Source organism: Schistosoma mansoni, chromosome W (genome assembly GCF_000237925.1).
Source record: "Schistosoma mansoni strain Puerto Rico chromosome W, complete genome".
NCBI lineage: Eukaryota > Metazoa > Platyhelminthes > Trematoda > Strigeidida > Schistosomatidae > Schistosoma > Schistosoma mansoni.
Genome location: NC_031502.1, coordinates 30,718,310 through 30,735,663, shown reverse-complemented (window position 1 = coordinate 30,735,663; position 17,354 = coordinate 30,718,310).

Sequence of the window (17,354 nt, the reverse complement as noted above, 5' to 3'; positions counted from 1 at the left end):
TTTACTAAAAACTAAAAATGCCCGAGTGTTTTGTACCATATTTGATACTGTTTGGAATCAGATTCCTCCCCACTCGTCTTCTGACCTCTAACTTGCGACCTAGAGGGTTCAAGCGTTCGAATGCTCAAGTTGTACGCGGGATGGCGAAAATCCAAGTTCTAGATATAACATAATTGAGCGTCATTTATAAGATGAATTACACGAAATGCTTGAGACCTAGCTACATATTTGCAAACATAGGTACGTAGTTAAACAATACCTGTCATCTTATTCAACATTAATGCATAACGAGAACAATTATCTCATATTCGATGGAGGAAATATTCACATTCCGAATCAAGGAAACCCTAAGAATACTAGGAAGTTTATCGAAGCTGGATAATCAGATCAATTTACAGTCTCTACACGCGTCGACTTCAGTCAAATCAATCCACCGATTACACAAAAGTTAGTCAACCTCATGATCAGAAAATAAACTAACAAAACAGTTAAGCACGCTGAAAGTGGATATTATTATTTCACGATTTTAAAGATAACTAATAACATAATGAATGAGTCAACAAAAAGCACTAGTAAATAGGTAACACTATATTTAGTTTTTCAAATAATCGTGCCAAAATGAAATCATATATTATTACGCTAACCAGTACTGCGTGTTAACTGTTAAGTCGGCTTACAGTAAACTCTATCAGAGCCTCCAGAGGCTCATAAAGAGCCCAACCAATCAGCGATTAGTTAGAAGCTATGCTACTAAAATAACGAGGTCCTGATTGGCTGTTTAACACACTGCTACTATGGGAACTCAAGGTCTTTTAATTACTATAAAACCCCTGTTTTTCTGTACATAAATGAACCTTGTAGTAAAGTACCTCTCTCATACTCGTGTCTTCTCTCTGGTCTTCAAGTCGTTGAATAGTTCTAGCCTGGGGTTATCAGAATAGCTTAGGATCTGAATATAGCGTTCAACCAACAAGATATAACATTAACCAAAGCCAGATTGTCTAAACTTTGTGTTAGTTAAATTCTTTCGATTACACTTTTTTCAGCAAAACACCTTGACAAAATGAATCAACAATGTGATGACAATCGATCGAAAAGAATGTTATTGCTTGTTTGTTCATTAATATTAATAGCTACATCGGTGTAAACTAATAATTTAAAAATCAACTACAGTACAATTATCACAGCTCGAAAAAATGTGAAATACGCTTAAATGGTATAAAAGCAAAAGAATATAAGTAGAAAATTTGAACTCGATGAGTTGAATAAAGATCATAGTCCCAGTGATAGAAGAAAGTTGTAGCTAATGATTATCCATCACTAAATAGTTTCGAACTAAGACGTAATTCAAACTGCAAATACAACAGGCAATATACTAACAATAACCAAGTGGTTACTTGGGAATAATTTTAAGAACTAGTTCAACTATGTCGGGCGTGAGACAGCGAATTATGGTTTGACAATATCGTAAATTGATGGGATCTAGAAATGTAAACCAATGAAAACCAGTTCATTGGTTCGCAGGTGAAGCTTTTACCCAGAGCTCTAAACCGTTATGGGTTCGATACATGTTAGGGTCATAGATACTCAATGACGAAGAACTCCATACTAAGAGGAAATACTGGTTCAATAGTCCCTTGTAGACCATCAGCCTTGATGATCTATGTCGAATGATTGGAGGCCTACTCGAGTTAGGCGGGAACGGTGTAACGAACAAGCTGACTTCGAAGTCACACGTCGCGATCAGCACCTTACGTGAATTGCCCCATCGACGTATCAAGGGACCATGGATGCTCTGGAGACTGTACAACACAAAGGAAGTTATTACAGGAATATATTAGTTAAAGTAGATACAAGAGAAAGTAGAAACACTGCCGCATGGGCCAGTCCATGGCGTGTGATTAACTGATGCGCGTTGATTGTCCTTGACCTTGACGGGGATTGATGACTTGTTCGATATTTAGTGACCCAACTGCCGGATGATTTGGCTAGGGTTCAGTGACATTTCACTAGCCTTACACCCTGATTTTCGAAGTTCCTCTGATTTAAGTTCTGGTCTCTTCTGTGTACACAAAAAATATATCCTAGATCCATTTTAATAAACTAGGTGTTGACAAGAAAATGGATGATCAGTAAATAACCACAAGTCACTGAAGAAATAAACGTAGACCAATCATCTTGGTATCATTTCTTTGTAGCGCATATTGACCAAAAAATAATTTTATCCATGTTGTATAATATTTTTTTCACAATTATGACATTATTTCTCATGTTAATATAAGCATATTAATCTGAGGGCTTGATACAATCATCCAGATAATCAAAACTAAAACTGATGATAGTTAGTAACCATCAGGTAAGTGCAAATAAAACATAAGGGATTCTCGTGCCACCTCACATACATAAGTAATTACCACTTTATTTCCCAATTAATTACAACCACTCAGTTACTGCATATTAATCGATATAATGTCATATAGCTGTGAGTTTAAACTGAATTATATCAATTAAATGATCACTGAAGTTACTTGTCTACATAATTCTACATCAACAGTCCAAGTATCTGAGATGTCATAGATTTTCTCCAGTTTACAAGTACCATCAGAAATGCAGCTTATATTCAATACTTCCTGTTAATAGTATCGACGTACTGAATTAAGATTACGTTGCCAAAGTAATCTATAAAATTTGGTTAGTGTTAAGACTTAGAATGGTTTCGATTGCCGAAATATCTATATATATGTGCTTAATCCACATCAATGTAAAACTCGATGTTTTTCAGTGTTCTGTATATGACTTTGGCCATCATCTCGGTTGATGATGAGAATTCTAATAGTTAAAGACCTACGTGTTCAACAAAGTGGTCAAGTCATCTGAATTTGTGATAATAATATCCTATTTGATTTATTAACTATCCTTTAGGTGACTAAATAAACAATTATGTGTACCAGTTTTATAATACAAAGCCTAATACTCATGTAGAGGTAAATAAGACGACCCAGACAGAAAACATTTAAGCAGTGACCTTAGTTAAGTAAATGATTGTTACTTACCCTAACTCATCCATTCTTAAATTCAATTTATAATGAAATATTACCTCTTCGCGTGACTGGACAAATCATGTCTGGTTTTTTCATCTATCATTTTGACCATATAAATCATTTATTGATATACACTACTTATGAAACCTGTCACAAAATAAAATATCTGAACAATTTTAAAAAAAAATTGTAATCACCCCCTTCAATGCTGAACACAACCTAAGCGTTACAGTTCATTATCAATTCATTGATTATTATTATTATTGATTATCAATTTTATTGATTGCTCATCCAACTCTGTTAACCAAAGATGAATTTATTGATAAACTACTTTAAAATAATCGGTACATATTACTATTTGGATTGCAACACTTTAAAAGCTCACACTTATGAAATCTTGATAATTTCGGAATTTCAATAGTTGAAATCATGAGTCATTTGAAGCAAGACCACCATGGAAAACCTGGAAGCACTGGACGGCCGTTTCGTCCTATTGTGGGACTCCTCAGAAGTGTGCATCCACGATCCCGCCTCGCGAGATTTGAACCCAGGACCTATCAGCCCCGCACGAGAGCGCTTAACCTCGAGAACTACTGAGCCGGTTCCCAACGGTGTCTAACTTCAACCAACCCACGAAATTGAGCGACACATCCACCATTGTCTTCAGTGAGTTACTATCTCACAACAGACCTAGTGCTTCCAGGTTTTCTATGGTGGTCTAGCTTCAATTGACTCATGCTCTCAACTATTGAAATTACCATAATATCCACAAAACTCCTAATAAATTTCAGAATTATAATATTTCTCTAAGCCAGATTCAATAAATTCAATACACCGTCTTTTTTCCCCCTCTTAGTGTTTTGTCTCTTTTTCTATCTGCTTCCATTTATAAATTTTTAAGTACTTGGCATTGGTTTTTTTCTTTTCAGAAAATGGCTTGTTAAATTTCGCCCTTACTGTTAAATACGACCTCCGTATTATAGCAAAAGATAAGAATGAGAAACATTAATATTCACATTTATACACTGAATATTTTAAAACATCCCATCCAGTGATTACATTCTTTTCACATTGAGAAATTTATTGATTGGAAATTCGGAATGAAATAAAAATTTTAACTACATTTTGGTTAAACTGTCGTTCGATTGACATTCTGAACTAAACTGATCAGTTTCTACAGGTATATAAGTTCATTCAACAGATACTTTGATGTTGCCTTTATTTTCATGTTGATAAAATATTTTCATAGCCGATAGCAGTCAAGAACAAACAGTTCCGTCCGTTTGTACACAGAGAGCAAAACCCAATACCCATTACTCTAACTACCAGCGTGTTTTTCATTAGATTAATTAGTCGCGGCAGCCACCGATTCACTAAACTGATACAATATACTGTGTTTGTTTTGAGGTTTGCGCTTTGTACTTTTGTAGTTCAGAAATGAATTAATATATACATATAGGATCGTCCATTCAAAGAGCTCACATGATCATAGAAACTGGCCAACTTGACCCTGAACATTAACAAAACGAAAGTTCAAATCTTCACAAAGGATATAATATTTCACACTCTTTAAACAAACAAGCAATTAGCGTAACCCACAAACCTAGTATTCAACATTTTGACACTTAAATTAATGTGCACTATGTCCCACTCTAAGCGAATATATAAATCCAACAGGTTTCAAATACTATGTGACTCACGTTTTAGACTTCCATACTAGTCACTATCGGATTCTCAAATAATGAAATTCATCCTCGTTTTATTTAAAAAGACTTCATGAATAAACACCCAGTTAGTTTCTTCATCAAATCATTATTCCCTCCCTATTTAGAATTTCAATCTCATTCTATCATTCAATACTTCAATACATTGATCAATTTAAAGCATAGTTGGATAACTATATACATAAATTGAATTCGCTCAACTATCTATTTTATTATTGAAATAATAAGTTGTATTGTTTTTTCATGAAAACACGTGTTTCACCTAATCATGATCACTATCGTTAACATCATTATCATTTACTGAATTCATTTTCTCTTTTTACTTCTAATTTTATTTGACATCTTGCAATTGCTTCATAAATTTACTTAAATTATATAGTTGTTCTATTATTTCTTGTATGATTTGAAACCATTGTCAACCTTATTTTGGATTGATAACAGTTACAGATTCATTGAAAACCAGAGGGGCTGAACTGAGAAGCGTTGCTTCATATGACATTATGATCTTTCATCAGTGCACACATTCATAGTTGTACACAAGATTAGATTCAAAATACCATCATCTTACTGAGTAGTCGTATTTATTTATTTCTCAAAAACAAGAACCAATAACTTTATACTATAGTAAATATGTTCTTTGTATTTACTTGCAAAATAGAATAATTTAAAATATGTACTTTTATATTCATAAACCAACTTTGAAAGTTAGATAACAATAACAAACAGCATTAAACTCAATAATTACCTTGTTTAATATCCCTAACAATTTTCAATCATCTTCAATTATAGCTTAGAAGGTTGGTGAAAAAAAGTTACCACAACAAGTGAGTGAAACTAATAGGCAATTTCGCCCACCAGAAATGAATACGCCCAAATTGTTAATGAGTGGTATAAAGGCCAACTAACAAGCTAACTAGAATATAATTTAGTCATTTAGAATAATTGTTTCTGTACAAAACATACAACCAAAATAATATAACTACAAGTTATTTATCAGTTGATAAATGAATAATGGAGCATGGAAAATACATTTAATGTACATGGTTTTTTTCAAATACATTGAACCCGTTAAATATTGTTGCTGATTAACCGTGAGATTTAATTCAGCAATCTCCAAGACTAACCAAATTTTAAGTTCATTTGTTTCTTTACAGCCTTGACTGAGATTCAAAACATTCTTATCATTTTTCACAACGCAGAACTAAACTTCACAAATCATTTAGCTTGTTGTTTTGACAAAATAATAATAAATCAAAGCTCACTAGATCAATTGGCTATTTTACCCAGCTATCATAATATAAAAAAGATAAACATAACTAAGGATGATTCAAAATATTTCACTGTTTATTCATTTCGTCTCATTTTGATTTAAATCAGGTTAAATCTAATCAAAATAAGTTATTCCTTGGTTAATAACTAAAGCACTTGAATTAAACTTGGTTGATGAATTGATTGTATAAATAATGAGGATTGTATAACGAGTTAAAAAAAAACCTAAGCTACAGCTAGATTATTTAACGTGTCGTTGAATGACCCAATGATTTCATTTCAATCATAAAGTGTTTCACATCGCATTGTCATGTATACTAGCCACTGAGTTAAGTCAAAATCTGTAAAATCTGACCGCTTTTTCAAGTTTAAGCCTCATCTTTCTTGTTTGAAAACTCACCTGCAAAACTTATTAGAGTCTGACAGTATTCGATTAGTTATATTACAGTGGTCCATTTATCAGTGATGCGTCTTATATTTGGATAGAATCCCCCGAAATAAGGTTTTTAATGTGAATTAACAGGTGAACAATTACTGAAAATTATTCTGAAATGGTGAACACTTTATGATCATCCAGCCTATTTACAAGTTATGGGTTATGAACAATATTATCTCAGCATTGTTAATCTCGATGAGTAACCTACTAATTACTATTTAGACTAACGGCTTCGTTTCAACTTACTCCATAGAAGGCTGTCAGCAACAAACAATACATAACATCGGTTATTACAATATGGTCAAGAGTGAATAAAGTATATAAATTTAATAAATGTCCTACCAAATAATGATTTCATAATAAGTCAATTCAATTTTAAGCAGAAATACATATTCGTACTTACGAACTGCTTCTATATTGGTCAAAATAAATTTTTAGTTCCTTCCTTTTTTGAGACCCCATCTATCTATCAATTAGTACATAATTATGTTACAGAGGGGAAATCCGTAAATTACTGGTAGACAGTATATTTGAAATTTTAGTCAACTGCAAATTATTTCAGTCAATTTTCTAATTGAAAATAAATCGATGGAATATGAATTATCTTCCACTATGAATGAAATTTCAACTATTCTATGATTTATCTTTATGTAGTCGCACGTCAGTAATGTGAATGTTTCTCGTTGTATTATTCTTTTTTTAACTGCTTTACATGATAAGATGTATCTACAGGTAAATCGTTATCGCTACCATGATCTTGTGTTTGTGTGTGTGTTTGTAAATGAGTGTTCATAAAGAGGATAACATGGTGGAAGGTGGGACATTTTATAAACTGTTCATTGTTTGTTTCTTCTTTGATAGTCTAATCATCCATTATTTTCTACGCATTGACGCACACTACTAATAGAATAGTAGTAGCAGCAGTGTAATGGACAAGAACACAAGTGTGGTCAATCAATATATTTCAGGACAGAATCACAGTTTTTTTATTAAATTTGAAAACCATACGTTCAATACCTTGTTTGCAAATCCTCCATCAACTGTCACAAACTTCATCGTTCCCTCATTGCCATAACAATTACTTTCTGATCCCGTTCTCTTCGATGCGATCTTTCCAACCTCCAACTGTCAGGCATTCCACTCCTGACTAGTGTTATATACTACTTAAGTTTGTCAACATAAGTAGCACATACCACATTAGTACCGACTTTTCAATTATTCGATGGATAAATTACTCTTTTTAATGTTTTTGAAGTCATAAATGAATGATGCTTCATTTATCGTATGAGACCAAATGTTTTAAAATTTCCGTGAACTAGTTTTTGCACGAATTAATGATTATCATGTTTAGAGGAATCGAAAAACCTACATTTCTTCAAACATTTCAACCTACAAAACTCAACTTTCTAGGTGGGGGCATTTAAGTCAGACTATTCAGTTTACTTTCAACACTTGAAAAGCATCAGTCATACATGAACTGAAAATCAAAATAATGTTATGATCGTCACTTTTGATAGAACCGCATCAATCCAAAATGATTATCAGATTTTCTGTTTATTGACTCAGATTTAAAATAATAAATGTTACCAACTAATAAGTAGTAATCTAGACGTAATATAAACCTTACCGGTTGATCGTTATTTCTTTACTGGCCTAAATTATACGAATTATATCTGCCATACGGCAGATATCCATGTTTCGGATTACAGTAGTTAGTAAATGGGCAATTTTCTCACTACATAACAACAAAAGTTTTGCCATTAGTGCTACTGTCTTCGCTGCTATAATAATAGACTTAATTCCAAAATCGGTTGTTGAAAGTTAAACAAAGGCTTACATTCACCATCTAATTGTGTGTGTAATATTAGCCGATGAGATTCGGTTTGTTTTGTTCTTGTAACTGATATTCATATTTCAACAGAATACGTGCATTACGGATAACTAAAATAACTAGAAATAGGTGAATACTTCTAACGTCCATATATTTATGTTAAATCAATGCTATATCTATCTAAAATCAATCAACGTGAAATATTTACATTGAATAAAATGTGGTCATGTAATTCTCATATGTTTAGTAAGTACTACTGATTCTACTTTACTGTTAAGAGATGTCAAGAAAGCAAGAGTGGTTATTCTCGTCGAAGTTTTATATAGTTATTCAATACCATGAATAGATTGAATTTGAAAACGTGAACCACTGGATTTCAGTCGAGTGATTCAAACATAACGCGCTTAACTAAAAGTCCTGATTTCTAGCTTTAGTGGGTCCGTTGGTTGGCACTGCTGGGACGAAACAGTTGTCAAGTCCAATTAGATCTAAATTAAAACTATAAACATTTTTTTAATCGAGTCTAACAGTTGGTGATTTTTATAAATTCTGCATTTTTTAAGAAGTAATTACATGTGTAAATATGTCTAACGGTATTTGTTATTAGTGAAGTATAAAGTACAATATCTAATTCTTGTCTCCAGATATAGAATAACTGATTAATTGAAGAAAATGGATTTTTAACCAGTTCATTTTGAAAGCTATACAGTAGTAAACATACATAAATGTGGTGTTTATATGAACCAATGATTCCCTTATATTGATGACTGTTTTGATTTTGAATTCCAAATACAATACATTCGCTCGTGTTCATCTAATACTTCTCGATTAAATTGCGTTATCGCTTCGATTACTAGTTTATACTATAGTTCAAATACTCTTAAATATCACATATAGTTAATTTGAAAGTCAGAATAAAGTGTGTACAGTATGAATGCTACTTAAAAATGCTAAGTGTTATAATTGTGCTTTGCTAATAAATGACCCAGCTATTCCTATTGCTTAGTATTCTTATACAATGACACTCGACAAGACCCCAAAATCAGAACACTTGAACAGAAATCACTGATTTGAATAACGTTCATATATTTATAGTATATACATAAGAAGCTTCTAGATTTTTCTCCAATAATTTGCCCGGGCTGATTGGTATAGAATTAGCCAATCAGCGCGCAGCAACACCATCATGCATGAAACATGCTTTAATCCAATCTATGTCCCGCTAACACTAAGTATGGAAGAAACAAAGACGTTTGTAATGGGAAACCTGGTGGTCTAGCTTCAATTGACTCATGAATTCAACTATAAAATTATTAATATCACCACGAAACCCCCTTCTGATAAAGACGCTTATACCACTATTGAATACGAAAGATATATGACTAAATATGGAAACTATAATCAAGAGAAAAACATGACAAACTGCATGCACACTTTTCTTTTAAAGTTGTAAATGACTAAAGATCCAACAATACAACATAGCTTTAAGAGTATATCTCTTGGAATATTCGACTCATTCTTATAGCTGATGCTGAATTAAGAATAGGAATCTGTATATTTTGAACTTGATACATTTATAAAATAAAAAAGTAATGGACAGATTTCGTCCTTTGAGGTACTATGTCAAAAGGACTACTACTAACTCATGTAAAGTGTTCAAGTTTTCAATGTCGTGAGAGAGCAAAATTTCATAAGATTATTCGTCAGAATAACCAAAAGATTAGGGAACTCATCCTTGAATTGTAAGAACAAGCTACCAAATTCAATTTTGGTAATCAACTTCATGTGCAGCTGAGGGATCGATTAATTACAGGAATTAAAATACCGAGTCTGGAAAGAGAGCTGTTAAAAATGCCGAACTGTTCCTTTCAAGAAGCTAGAACTGCATGTATTAACTACGAAGCAGTGAATGAATTTGATATCTAGTCGGTGAAAATTTCTAATATTTTGCTCAGTCGTCATGATGAAATACAATCTCAGGGTCGATCAAACTTGCGCTCGTTTATTCGTGATTTCTATTCTCGTGAAAATATGAAAGGTGATTCAACAAGGAATTGCAAATCAAACAATAGAGGTGTGGTGGTCGGTATTCGATATTATCCTTAAACTTCGTATATTGTACATCCTGATAACCGGTACTCGATAACGCCCCAGCGGTGTATAAATCAGAAGGCAAATACGAAGTGTTGATTTCGTTTTCTATTGAACCACGCACAGATATCCAACATTACAGGCACGTTAAGCAACCATGAAAGAGTAGTACCGACAAGTAAGCGAGTAGGTGTATGGGTCGAATGAGCGAGCGAGTGATCGGGTCAATGAACAAGTGTGAGAGTCAACGAGTCGGCGAAAAGGATTAAAATGTACATATATATACATATGGAAATGAATGAATCATCGAACCAATTAGGAGACCAATAATAAGGCTAGCAGAATGAATATATGCGTAGGCAGCAAGCAATGCTCAAGCATACATATTCATACAAGTGCAACAATGATAAAGGTACAATAGTATAGATAAGTTGTTAATATACGAATGACTCTGTCCATTAAATAAGTTAAAAAAGCACTTAAATTTGAATGAACCAATGATTCCCTTATATTGATGACTGTTTTGATTTTGAATTCCAAATACAGTACATTCGTTCGTGCTCATCTAATACTTCTCGATTAAATTGCGTTATCGCTGCGATTACTAGTTTATACTATAATTCAAATACTCCTAATTATCACAAAATAGTCCGTTAAACTCACTCAACAAATACTTTTAAGTTAACACAATCAATTCTTTTTATGATTAAAAAATTGTAAGAATATCTGTTTATTGATTTACATTTAACTAGTTCATGAAAGAGGAATTCTAGTTTTAAAAAAGACCGTCGTTCTTACTATTGATCAGAACTTTAATCAAATGAAGCACCACCATCCCTGCGAAGTACTTTGTCTATTGATCGTCATTTAGTCAGCACGGATATTAATTTTGTTTTCAAGAAATATATTCGGAAGTCAGTCAGTTTTTTAAACCCACTTATATTTCGATCTGAATGTGTTATTCAATTACTGTCTGTATTTTAGTTCACACGAGATGGTGATATTCATAACACAGAAAATAGCACAAATGATACAGAACTGATCAGTTTGAGAAAATATCTACCGGAAGTAGTTCTATATGTATTTATTTTCCGCCTGAATTTCAGTTTTAATGAGCAAAGTTTCCGTGATAACAACAGTATCTGACAGGATAATTCTTATCTAACCAGTGATGGATTTTGAGAGTATCTCATCACTTCCACACGTAGCATGAGACTATATTATGACATACACCTAGTTTATGAGTACCGGAAACGTTATCTACCTGCTCAGATCTCTGTAGGGACAGTAAAGTTCGAAGTCACGACCTACTACTTTGATTGAAGATTCATCAGTTAGTGAACCACGATTTCACAGTTAAGGCATAAACATTTTATTTCACACTTAATAATTGTGTGATTCTTCAGTAAATATTTGAAATCTACGATCAATAAAATATAGAGTACTCCCACAACTCTATTAATTATCTTCTCTCTTCTTATTTGAATAAAGATTTATCGTCATACAACTCATCAATCTTGGTTTCTCTTCCTTTTCTTTGTTTTGTAAATTATTCTTTTTTACACACATTAGGATATTTATGATTATCTGTGTTTGAGGCGACGAGTTTGAAGGTTTAAGTAACAGTGGAAACATAAATGTTGGATCCGAAGAAGACCAATTTTGCAACTTCTGGGAGCTATTTATGGACTGTTACATATATTCTTATTGTAACTAAATCATATGTATATTCATGTTCTTTTTATTCCAGGCTTCTATTTGATCTATTGACTACTATTATACGACTTACTATTCTTAAGTCATTTTTTATTTATTAGTCACAGTATCTCGCACTCACAGCCACTTTCAACCCGATCTTGCTCAATTGTTATTTTTTATTTAATGGTATGATGCGGTTTGATTTGCTTGTACATAAACTGCTCATGTCTAAAGTATATGATTCATACAGTGGAAGCTGAGATTGTGTTTTGGATTGAACCGGCGAGGTTAGACGAGAAGCTACTATCTCAGAGGACCGATAACAACCTATACTTAATGCTAGGTTGCCCGCACTGGTTTATGTGTCATTGGTTTGGCACAGTGCCAAGGCCATATAGGTCGGTGTTTCTAATTGGCGATTTAGTCACGTGATATATTAACAGGTCCATAGGACATAACAATAAGCACTGACTAATTAGTCCTGAATAGGACTAAATGTGCAATATGAATTTGAGAAAATCGAAAGCGATAGTATTTTGCATACGGTACTATTAATGTGATGATCGTTTAATGGGCATTAGTAAAGTTCTAGTCAAATTCAAAAGATTGAAAACATGTAGATGAAAGATCTCCAGGGAGATTTTTACATCATATTCTCTATTTATTTATTTATTATCAAAAATATACTTCGGCAATGAACTCTAACCAGTCTCTGTTCGTTTCAATACAAACGATATCCCATAAACTAGTTGGATGGAAATTCGAACGTTCCCTAGAAAAACAAAGACATAACTTCTTAGTTATCTACAGACATCTGTGTGGTCAGAGCTAGAACAGACACTTTATCTATAATAAGAGCTGGTGATGTGGTTACTAGAAACCTGATGAATATATTTTTAGTAGTAATGGTCTTAACCACACAATCCTCAAAGTTGAACATGAGATAACTGGGAAAATAGATATTCAACATTGAACACGGAGAGAAGGCCAACAGTGGTGAACGCGGGAATATTCAATTCACTCAAATGGCATGGCTCAGCCTCGCAGACGTGGTCATTCTGTATAACCTGTATTTATTCACATTAAATATATTATTCTACCTTTAGTCTAAAGGTGTTCTTCAGAAGTATTAAGTATCATATTGCTGACTGTCACGATACGATAAGTCAGTGTAAACAATGATGTGACTTCCACGTAAAATCTTAAAGATTAGGTAGTCATATCATGACAAATCCACAATTTGGGGATTAGGTCTATTATTAGAGCAGTACTAATAACGAACTTAGACAGTAATTCCACATATTTATCCAAGTCATAACACAGCTAGATAAGTGTTAATGAAGTACGAGACTCAATTGTTTAAATATAAAAATAATTTTTTGGTACATTACTCCTCTCCTGATCTGGTTTCCAAATACAATACTTTTGATTGTGCTGATGGAGTCCTCCCTTACTCTAACACCGGTCCATACTTGAATGCTAGAGTACAAATTATATAGTTCTGAGTATTAATAGACAACATGCCAAATACGACAAATTATTATCATACATACAATTTTTGAGCTCAAAAAGACAAAGATTTTATCGGATTGCAAAAATGTTCCCATGTGTGAAGTCATGTCTCAGTACACATACTTGTACTGAAATACTGTACATCCTAATGAACTTCAGGCAGATAACAAGTAAAAGTAACTGATCTGAACAGATTTTTCTCGAAAATGCACCAAAAGACGATAAATGTTGAGCTCTACTTGGTTAATAGTAAGCTGAAATAGAAAGCCTCGATGATGAAAATTCCATAACATTAAGTTATAAAATTAGCCTAAAGTGTTTTCTGTAATTGTCTGTGACCGGTGTCAATAACAGATATCCCGTCCTCTAAATTGTGCTAAAAGATGATATACTGAACGAATTTAGGACAAACAGAATTGAGATTAAACTTTCACCCCAACCTTGTAGCAAAGACCAACAGGATAGACATGAATCCATTGATTAAGTTTTAATGATCTTGTAAGTCACTTCGATCAAACTTTATAGGGCCCTGCAAACATTTCATAAAATCATCTATACGGAAGACCAAATAACCTGGTTTTGACTTCTAGATAAGAAGTTCAGGTCAATCACTGAGATGCCGAGTACAACTTTCGAAGAGAATACATGTTGGCTTGAAGCTTGAGGGCGTATGGGAAATTTATATACAGTCAATAAACATAGCGTTATGGATTCGCATTAGTCAAAAAACATCGTAGCGTGTTGACTCTAAACAGTATACTTACATCAAAAGATCATTTTTGATTGACAACAGTCGAAAGTAATCGAATTGCCAACCCCAAAAATTGGTTCCTTGTACTTTCACGTTAACTCCGTCTGTAGCTATTCTAGGGCTACTATTGGTCCCCAACCCACAGAAAAAAAGGGATTGCAACGCAGTCGAAAACCCAAATCCGTATGAAACAACCTTGATAAAAAACATTAATAAAAAGCCATTTAAACTCTGCCTACCGAGTTGAAGGGTCTTCATATAAGAAGAATTATGATGCCTCAGGATGAAAACCAAGATTCTTCGAAGGTCACGATGACCATGCCCCTTCTAACAACCAGAGTAAAAATTAATACAAGTTCATGGAACGTCTAGACAATGTGGAAGACCAAGATGACCCGTTGAACAGCAACGCAAATGAGGAGATACTGTAGCGGTAAACTAATCCCCAAAATCAATAGCTCTGTAAGTGTTCGATATTGGATGCTGGCCATATTAGTTTTAATGTGTTTAATGTGTTTAATTTATTTTATTCCTTAAAAACATCCGAGTAAAAATTTGTTTTAATCGTTTTTACGTTTTCTCAGGTTCATGAGTTTCTTTACCTTGTTTTTTTATTACTATATTGTACTTCATGGTCCCTTATAATAAGGAAAGATGACCAGACGCTACTAAACATATCAGAAAAATGTTCACCAACGACAAACTCATTGGCTTTAAACTTCTGGCTGGCCACGACTTAGGGTCATCACTACCCCAATAGAGGGGGAGTGATCTGTAGCGGTAAATAAATCCCGAAAATAAATAGCTTTGTAGGTGTTCGACATTTGATGCTGACCACATTAGTTTTAATGGACTCACCTAGCTGAAGGGGCTCGATCATGCATCCGCACCTGATCACGAAAGGGAACGCCATGTTCATATTCCCCTAAGATCACTTTCCAGTTTAGATCAGTCGCTTCTCGATATACTGATAATGAATCAAATATATCTTCCAACCTCCTCGCTTCTGACTTTTGACATCATTGGGTGGATGCGATTCAATTGAAGAAGGTGGTGCTAGTAAAGTGTTGTCAGACTACAATATCAATGGCAAACTCAGTACAAATTGTCAGTCCTATAAATCCGCAAAAATCATAGGACCCGAGCTAGATAGCTAAGGCTAGATACGGGAGAGATGCTGTTTTACTCCGATCACGAAGAGGAAAATTCTCATATACTCGGGGAGTAGCTCTGGTGCTGTTCAAAGAAGCACGAACAACACTTATACGATGGGAATCTCGTGGATCTAGGGTCATTAAGGCATCATTCAAAACAAAGAGAGAGAAAATCACAATGAATGTTATCCCCTGACATGCACCCACCAATGACGGCAACGACGACGGAAAAGACCAGTTCTATGAAAGGCCGCAATCAATCATAACAAAGTGCCCAAGAAAGGATCTCATCATCCTGATGGGGGATTTAAACGCCAAAGTCGGAATGCACAACACCGTACATTAAGATATCATGAGACGACATGGACTGGGAGAGAGAAACGAAAATGGGGAGAGATTCGCAAACCTATGTGCATCCAATAAATTGGTTATAGGCGGCACAATATTCCCACACAAACCCACATGGGTCTCACCGGATTACACAACACAGAACCAGATAGATCATATTTGCATCAATAAAAAATTCACAAGATCAATGAAAGACGTGAGAATCAAGAGAGGATCTGACATAGCTTCAGATCACCACTAACTGGTGGTTGCCAAGATGAAACTGAAGTTAAAGAAAGACTGGACAACGGCAGGAACAGCATTACAAAGGTTCAATACAGCCTTACTTCGAGATACTAACAAACTCAACAAATTCAAGATAGCTCTCAACAACACGTTCCAAGCTCTACAGGATCTACTGAAAGAACAAGGAACTACTATGGAAGATAACTGGTAAGGGATCAAGGAATCTCTGAATTCAACAAGTCAAGAGGTTCTTGACAGCAAGAAGCATTCTCATTAGGGATGGATCTCTATGGAAACCCTGGACAAGATTGAAGAAAGGAAGAACAGGAAGACAGCAATTAACAACAGTCGAACACGAGCAGAGACAGTCAAGGCGCAAGCAGAGTACGCAGAAACAAACAAGCAAGTGAAGAAGAGTACTAAAGCCTACAAGCAGAAATACATGGGCGAACTAGTAACGACGGTGGAAAACGCTGCAATAGAAGGGAATATGAAACAACTATATGATACAATGAAGAAACTAGCAGGTAAATATAGTAAACCAGAGAAACCAGTTAAGGACAAAGAAGACAAACCAATCACTGAGATTCAAGAACAGAGGGAGAGATGGTGAAACAATTCGAGGAATTCGCGATTAGATCAGCCCCATTGAATCCACCGGATATCGAAGCAGCACACACAAACATTCCTATAGATATCACTCCACCAACGACCAAAGAAATCAGGATGGCCATCAGACAAATAAACAGCGAGAAAGCAGCAAAACCTAACAATATATCAGCTGGAGGAATCAAGTCAGACATTGAAGTAACTGCAAGTATGCTTAACTTCCATTGAGGAAGATTTGGGAGGAGGAACAAGTGCCGACAGACTGGAAGGAACGATACTTCATCAATATACCAAAGAAACGAGATCTGAGCAAATGTGAGAACTACAGGGGCATCACACTACTGTCAGTACCACAGAAATTTTACAACAGTGTTGCTGAACTGGATGAAAGACGCAGTAGACGCTCGACTTCGAGATCAACAGGCTGGATTCCGTAAGCATCGGTCGTCCACAGACCAAGTTGAGACACTACGGATCATCGTTGTGCAATCAGTTTAGTGGAACTCGTCAATATACATCAAATTCATTGACTATGAGAAAGCATTTGACAGTGTGGATAGGAAAACATTATGGAAACTTCTTTGACACCATAGAGTTCCTCAGAAGATTGTCAACATTATCCAAAACTCATAGAACGGATTACAGTGCAAAGTCATGCATGGAGG